The sequence below is a fragment of the Aquila chrysaetos genome, chromosome Z, assembly GCF_900496995.4.
Source record: "Aquila chrysaetos chrysaetos chromosome Z, bAquChr1.4, whole genome shotgun sequence".
Taxonomy (NCBI): domain Eukaryota; kingdom Metazoa; phylum Chordata; class Aves; order Accipitriformes; family Accipitridae; genus Aquila; species Aquila chrysaetos.
The window spans coordinates 71,431,952-71,439,828 of NC_044030.1; the positions used below are offsets into that span (position 1 = coordinate 71,431,952).

At 47.4% G+C, this 7,877-nt stretch overlaps 1 protein-coding gene across 1 annotated transcript in view; it reads right to left on the reverse strand.

Moving 5' to 3' along the window:
• Positions 1-5,197, reverse strand: part of NIM1K (NIM1 serine/threonine protein kinase) — a 30,289-nt gene extending 25,092 nt beyond the window's left edge. Inside the window, exon 1 of the mRNA XM_041121110.1 lies at positions 4,809-5,197. The gene's annotated coding sequence lies outside the window, so the exon portion shown is untranslated. The remainder of the gene's footprint in view (positions 1-4,808) is intronic.
• Between the last annotated feature and the right edge of the window lie 2,680 nt (positions 5,198-7,877).

The window sequence follows — 7,877 nt, forward strand, 5'->3', positions numbered from 1 at the left end:
ATGCAAGTAATAACATAGTAACTGCAAACTAATAGAAGAGAGATCTATAACTGAAGATCAATTTAAGCCAGGAGTAGTTCTCCTGAATTGTTCAGTGCCAGACAAGTTTTCAAGCATGCTCCAATCGCCTTGCAGGGAATACTCATGTTTTCTAACCTCCTTCCAGATTAAATACTTTCTCATTTTGCAACAAAATCTTTGAAAGTCATGATAGTATCAGCACTTACTGTTGCACAGTGTAATAACCAGATTATCTCAATGAGGGACTAAAGAGTCCTTAAACTTTTGATACAATCTCTAAAACATAAATGACATAGTAATTAAGACTGAGAACAATGACTTATTACAAACACCTGAAAAATATTGGGCTTGGGACACGGAGCCAAGTCATACACTGCTGTCACAGCAACAAATTGAGACATGATTTAACACTGTGTCTTTCCTAGAAGATTGGAGATGCATCAGTTTGACTCTGGGTGCTACTTTAAGAGAAGGGAATGGAGAGCATTTAAACCAGCTGTTATCTAGCAGCTCAGTATTGATGATCTAATTTGGAAACTGGATTAAACTGCACAGATTAACACACTGCTGTGCAGCTGCATGGATTTATGGTTGTCATGACAACCAGCAGAAAATGTATCCCACTAATCCTCTTCAGGCAGATCTGTCTCCATGCAGCATTAACGAGATTTATCACTAGCACAGACATACTTATAGTGATTTCATTGCAGATATCTAGATTGGTATAATCTCTAACTCTCTCTGCATCTTAAAATACCAATTGACAACTGGAAGGAGAGAGGCTCATCTTATGAACTGTAAAAGGAATTAGGCCTTAAGCCTCATTTTTTTAAGACTATTTGCCTTATTGTTTTAAGACTATTCATATTAGACATATAACTAATGATTAGATATTGGTTTAGATATGATTAATAGAATGCAGGTGCATATAAAACAATATCTATGAGCTGCTTAATTGTTCTATGAGGCTCCCTCTTCATGGCTGGCTTAAAATCCACTCAAGCTGAATCAACAGAGAAAGGATCATACATCTTAGACCTAAGACATGGGAGTAAGTGATTAACTTTAGAACAAGATAAATTAATAAAATAACCTGAGTAGTTTCTTTAGAAATTCATAGGTACCTTTGAAGTGTAAGAAGATAAGTGATGATGGTGACCGGAGACTTTCTGCCTATGACCACCAATCTCAGAAGAACCGAGACATGAGAATGGAGAATGGATGAGATAAGATGATGAATGATAATGATATGAGAACAGAGAATCGGCTGGAAAATTACAGAGACTTTGGATTGGGACAATGGGTGGCAAAAGGGTAGATAAGATTTGGAAACTTTTGGAAGTGCGCCATTCACTGCGGTGGTGGCCCAACTCTGAGTTGTGGATAAAGCAAACCTAGAGAAACCCACGTTCGTAAATTATTTAACAGAATGGATGCTGAAAACAATGAAACATCCTTGGATGTATAATTTCTTAGAAAATATTAGTGTTTTCCAATTAATTTTCGAAGGTACTGAGTATGCAAATATGTATTTATTTTATAAACATAATAAAGTGACTATTACCCTATGCTTCCCACATTAGGCAGAGTTCTCTCATATTTCAAGCAACAGACACACTAATTTCTATTTTGGAATTATCTTTCTCAATAACTTGTTTTCCTTGCCATGAGAAGAAGAGTCTTTGATTTTGTTGCTTGAGGAAGGAAAGTCAGGAAGCTGGACAGTGTTTTCAGTTCCACTACTGCCTGCTTGCAGAACTATTTACTCTGTATAACCATAATAAAGTACAGAAGAAGAAAAAAAAAAAAGGGAAAATAAAAGCCATTTACCTACTTCATAGGAACAGTCAGAGGCTGAGCTGATTAATATTTCCCCAGTGTCCTAAAAGAGAGCTGTCTATGGACAAAGTGCTACTTCTTTTCCAAACACACAGAAGAGTGATGCTGGAGATTTTCTCAGTGTTAACCAAGAGTTTCAAAGATTGAAGTTTATTTCCTGCCTCACAGTAAAAATCAGGAAAAGAGGCAAACACTCCCAACTTCTAGGGTTCTGGAGTAACACTGGAGGCCAAGACTGGCCATGCAAAAGTTGTGTAGTGTTTCCACCTGTAAGGAGCTAATCCCATCACTTGTCAGCGCTGTTCAAATTCATGTGCTCTTATTTGTTAAGTTCCCCACCTCAGCATAACTTTGCCTCAAAAAAAAGAGCAAAACCTCCAAATTGCCCCACAAAGAGAATGTTTTGAACATATATCTTACAAACATCTCTGTCATTTGTGCTTCTCCCAGGCAAAGCACTAAAGCTGCCACGATGCTGTATCTGCTTGGGTCAGTGCTCTGTACCTCATGGAGTGGGAACTTTCAACACCTCCACTCCAAAGAGCATCTCACTTCCCCAGTGGTGAAGTCCAGAAAATCCTCCCATGAAGTTCAACCTACAAGATCTAAAGAAAAATCCTTTTTAGCAAAGGTCTAATTGATCAGTTTATTGTAACTGACACTGTCTCTCATGGCATACTCCCTGAGAAGCTGGTGGCTCATGGCTTAGACAAGTGTACGCTTCGCTGGGTGAAAAACTGGCTGGATGGACGAGCCCAGAGGGTTGTGGTGAACGGAGTTAAATCCAGTTGGCGGCTGGTCACAAGTGGTGTTCCCCAGGGCTCAGCACTGGGGCCAGTTCTCTTTTATATCTTTATCAATGATCTGAAAGAGGGGATCGAGTGCACCCTCAGTAAGTTCACAGATGACCCCCAGTTGGGAGGGAGGGTCGATCTGCTCGAGGGTAGGGAGGCTCTACAGAGGGATCTGGACAGGCTGGATCGATGGGCTGAGGCCAACTGTATGAGGTTCAACAGGGCCAAGTGCCGGGTCCTGCCCTTCGGTCACAACCACCCCATGCAGCGCTACAGGCTTGGGGAAGAGTGGCTGGAAAGCTGCCCGGCAGAGAAAGACCTGGGGGTGCTGGTCGACAGCTGGCTGAATATGAGCCAGCAGTGTGCCCAGGTGGCCAAGAAGGCCAACAGCATCCTGGCCTGCATCAGAAATAGTGTGGCCAGCAGGAGCAGGGAGGTGATTGTTCCCCTGTACTCGGCACTGGTGAGGCCGCACCTTGAGTGCTGTGTTCAGTTTTGGGCCCCTCGCTACAGGAAAGACATGGAGGTGCTGGAGCGTGTCCAGAGAAGGGCAACCAAGCTGGTGAGGGGCCTGGAGCACAAGTCTTGTGAGGAGCGGCTGAGGGAGCTGGGGCTGTTCGGTCTGGAGAAAAGGAGGCTGAGGGGAGACCTTATCGCTCTCTACAACTGCCTGAAAGGAGGTTGTAGTGAGGTGGGTGCTGGTCTCTTCTGTCAGGTGGCTGGAGATAGGACGAGAGGAAATGGCCTCAAGCTGCGACAGGGGAGGTTTAGGTTGGACATTAGAAAAAATTCCTTTACTGAAAGGGTCGTCAGGCATTGGACCAGGCTGCCCAGGGAAGTGGTGGTGTCGCCATCCCTGGAGGTGTCCAAAAAACATGTAGACGAGGCGCTTCAGGACATGGTTTAGTAGGCACGGTTGACGGTTGGACTCGATGATCTTAAAGATCTTTTCCAACCTAAACAATTCTATGATTCTATAATGTGGCTACAATATGAGCAACCAATTATTTTCCAGTGCAACTTAATTGCCTTCAAAACAGAATCACTAGGTCAGAATGTATTATAATAAATTATTTATATTTGCAATAGTGCAGGCCCTGTGTTAGTTTACAAAACCATTTTGAGTATTTTCATATGACAAAGCTAAGGACCCCACAACTGGACAACATTTTTTTAAATACCCCAGAAGCTGCAAGGTTTAAAACAACACTCTCAAAAGATCCCAAACAAGTAACTGTAAGAACAGTAAAACCAGCATATTCAGGTATCTTAATTCCTAATTCCCAAACGGACCAACTATCTAGAACTAAGTAAAATCCTGAGGTCCTCGCATGTATTTGTGGGATAAGATACTATTTAGAAAAGTATCATCAGTTGAATTAAAGGCGCTAGAAGACAGATGATAATATTTAAGTGGTCAGGAAAAATAAACTGAACCAAACTATTTGCTTGTTTACAGCCATGGGATTGCTCAGCCCCTGGAGTTGCTTTATATCTGAGAAAATGTTTAGAAAGAAATTACCCACTGCAAGAAAATAATACCACATATGTAATTTAGGGCCCTTTTTGATAGAATGATACTTTTTCAGTTCAGTTTTTTACACACGCATACACGGATACCCTTCTCTCTCTGAAAATGAGTACCGGTTTTCAGTTTTCCTCCTGAACTGTGGCAGGGGACAATCTAAACACGCTGTAACACATGTGCACCCGTGATGTCAACAAATCCGTTTGGTGTGACTCAACCGAAATGTCAGTCTACATCCTTAAAGGAGAAAGCCCCGACACTCCACATTTCTTGTGACACCCACTGTTAAGTGTTTGGCAGTGGGGCTGCCGGCCCCTCTAAGGCTACGTGAACAGATCGGACTACATACGAAGTAACAGCCCAACTCAGAGAACACTGAGGCACGTCCTGGCTCCTCCCACGGAATTAGTCGCGCATTTTGCGTGTCAAACACCACACGGGATTTCTGAGGCTGGACATACTTGGGCTCTAGGCTCCGGCTAGCCCAGGCGCAGGCAAAGGGCCTCGGACAAACCGCGCCTGTCTCCCCGCCAGCCCGCCCCTGCGCAGCGGCCACCGCCGCCCGCCCCGGCCGACGCCGCCCCAGCCGCGAAGCCCCCACCTCCCGCAGCTCCGCTCCGGCTTACAGGGGGGAAGGCGCCGGCCGTCGCCCCAGTGGCTCCGCCGAGAAAAAGAATTCCTTTCAGGCAGGCCCCTTCCTCTGGGCAAGCCGGCGTGCGACTTAGAACAGCAGCGGCAAAGTGTGTTCGAACTCCTCAGCGCTCCGGCGGCTCGAGGCGGGGCGGCTCGCTCGCCCCGGCGGGAGTCCCCCCGCTCCAAGCCCCGTGGAAGCGCGGGGAGGCAGCGGGACGCGAGCCGAGCGCCCCGGCCCGGGCCCGGCTGCGCTGGAAGAGCAGGTACCTGAAGGCCGGCTCCCTCCCGCCGCCTCCAGCCCCGGCTCCGCAGGGCCTCGCCGCCCCTTCCCGCCGCCCGGCGGACCGGCGCCGGATCGCCGGCCTCAGCGCCGCCGCCGCCCCTGCCCGCCGCCCGCCATTTGCTCCCGTCAGGCGGCCCGCCATTTGCCCGCCTCCCTTCCCCTCCCGCGGCGGGGACGGGCCTCTCTGCCCCACCGCGCTCCTCGCCTGCCTCGGGAGAGGCGGGGGGCGGCCTGCGCGGCCCGCCGGCGACCCGGCCGAGGGGGCTGGCGGCCGCGGCCGAGGGGGCTGGCGGCAGCCCGGGGTTGAGGGGCCGCCGCCGCCGCCTCCGCCTCCTTCGCCGCCAAACCTTGGACAGCTCCGGCGGCGGCAAAGGCGGGCCGAGGTCCCGGCCGGCGGGCACGGCCCCCCGCAGCCCGCTTACGCCCTCCGGCTCCTCCTGTCCCCGCGTTTGAGACCCGCACCCTAGGAGCGACAGGCTGCGCCCCTCTTCCTAGCTTCAGGCCCTTTAGCGGTGCAAATTATTCCCTCAAAAGGCCGCCAGCCCTCGTTTACAGGAACGGGAAGGACAAGCCCCAGCAGGGACAGTTACGGATGTCAAGGCTCCAGGCAGGAGAAAAACGCGGCAGGCAGAAAGTACCGGGGCGCTGGGCGAGCACCCCGCACCGTGTGCGCAAAGCTGCGGCCGGGATGCGAACAGGGGCACGGCTCACAAAGCCGGGTCCGGCCGTGGCTGAAGCTGGACCGGGTCCGAGCTGGTGAATCGGGAACGGGCTCCGGCTTCCGCTGTACCTGCCGGAGCTGGCACTTGTTTGACAAGCTACAAATTACTTACATTTTCGTTACAAACAGGCTGCTTTCATTTTTGAATTATTTGCTAGCAGCAAACACTACAGGTTAATTACAACAAAAAAATCTAACCACACATTATATTTTCATGATAGTCCCTGTCGAAGAGATACGTCAACCCTTAAAAATAAGCAACCAAATTAAACATCTATTGTAGAAGTTTTCTCACTGGAAATAATAATGAGTTACAGAATTTGTGTAAGAGAGGACCGTATTCTGCGCCCTTAGCTAATTAAACGTTCCACTGCAGGCAGGCGAAACAAAGCAGAAGCTGCCTGATCCTCCTCTAGTGACCACTTCACGCAGGACCAACATGCAATTTCATCCTCTCACAAAATGGAGTGGTTTGGACCACTTAAAGAATAACCTTTAAGGGTATTAGCAAAAATGATTTAATAAGAATTTGTAAAAATGTGACGTCACAGAATTCGATGGCAAGGTTCGCTCTATTACTTAATTAATGGATGAAACGTACATAAGAAAACCAAGTTAGAATCAAACTAAAATTCTGTATACAGAGACTGAAGACAAAACAGGGTAAAAGAGAAACATTCAAAGGAAAATCAAGTTAGAATTGATTTCTCATGATTTGTACAGAGATTGGGAAAGTAAGAAGGGTAAGGGAGACTCTCCCATTGAGCCACGAGGCTCAGAGAAGACCCCCTTGCTTTCTAAACACCTGTCGGAGCTTGGGTGCGGCTGGATCGACTCCTAGTCCCAGACTTGGTCAACGGTTTATGTCTAAAGAGATTATAATAGCAGCATGAGGTTTATTCACAGTTGAATAAAACTCATGACAGTGATTTATGTATAGATTAATATACTTACTATAGAATATTCAGGTTAGTACACACACACATGCACAAAGACACTAAGAGATATAAGCAAGTAGAAGAGGTATACCTGTTAAAAATTCCCCTCAAGTTCAGTGAAACTACTCATGTCAAATGCTTTGGCGTTTTTTCTCAATGGGCAAAGGGTCGAGCCTCAAGGAGCAGAGAGTATCGGCCCAGGTCTCATCGGCTTTCAGCGACAGACCTCCAGTCTTCACCAGCTGAAGAGTTTGCGAGCTCTGAGAGGCGTCCCACTCAGAGGGAGATGCTGTTCGCAGCCCGCTGCAGTCCAGGAGAGCTCAAAGGGTCTCACTTAGTACCACTGCTTATAGGTTCGTGAGATGATTGGCTTTAGTCATCAGCAAATTACTGGGATTCCAGCTCTGCTGGTACCATTTCATGAGTGATGATTCAGATAAGGAAGGCTCCAAGGCTGTCAGAGAATGACTTCAGATTCAGATACATCAGGAGAGGATTGAGATATGTCTGAAGGTTGTCAGGAAATGACTAATTATCAACTCATTACTCTTATGCTAAGGCCCGGCAAGACTTCCCAAGTTCGTAGATCGTCCCAGAGAGAGGGGGAAATGCACCAACACGCATCCTCATAAGCCTGCAGATGAAACATGCTTTGGCTCAGGAAGACTGCTTTCCAAAAACAAAGCAGCTACTCCTTTCTTATATTGCCTGAATAACCTGGCATCTCCCAAACTATTGATCAGCTCCCTCTCCCCTCCCTGCTCTACTTTCAGAAATAGCTTACGGCCTTTCATCACTATCACATATAAATCTACAAGACTACCACTACCCTTGGTCTCAATTTGATGCTTAATTTTATTTTATATCCAGACACACCTCATGGGTTTTTGTTCATTCCCACTTTTCCATTTCTCACTGCCTAGACCCCACTGCTTTAGCTGATTATTTTCCTTTGGCATAAATTGAAGCATTCACCCTGCACGCTGCCCTATTGCAAGCTGCAGACCAGTACATGCGTAACACAGGTCTCTGGGGACCAGCAGTATATATGTATTTAGAAGGAAGAACTCCTCCAATGGTGCGGAGGTAACACATGAGTTTGGAGAGGTCTGTGTGTCTA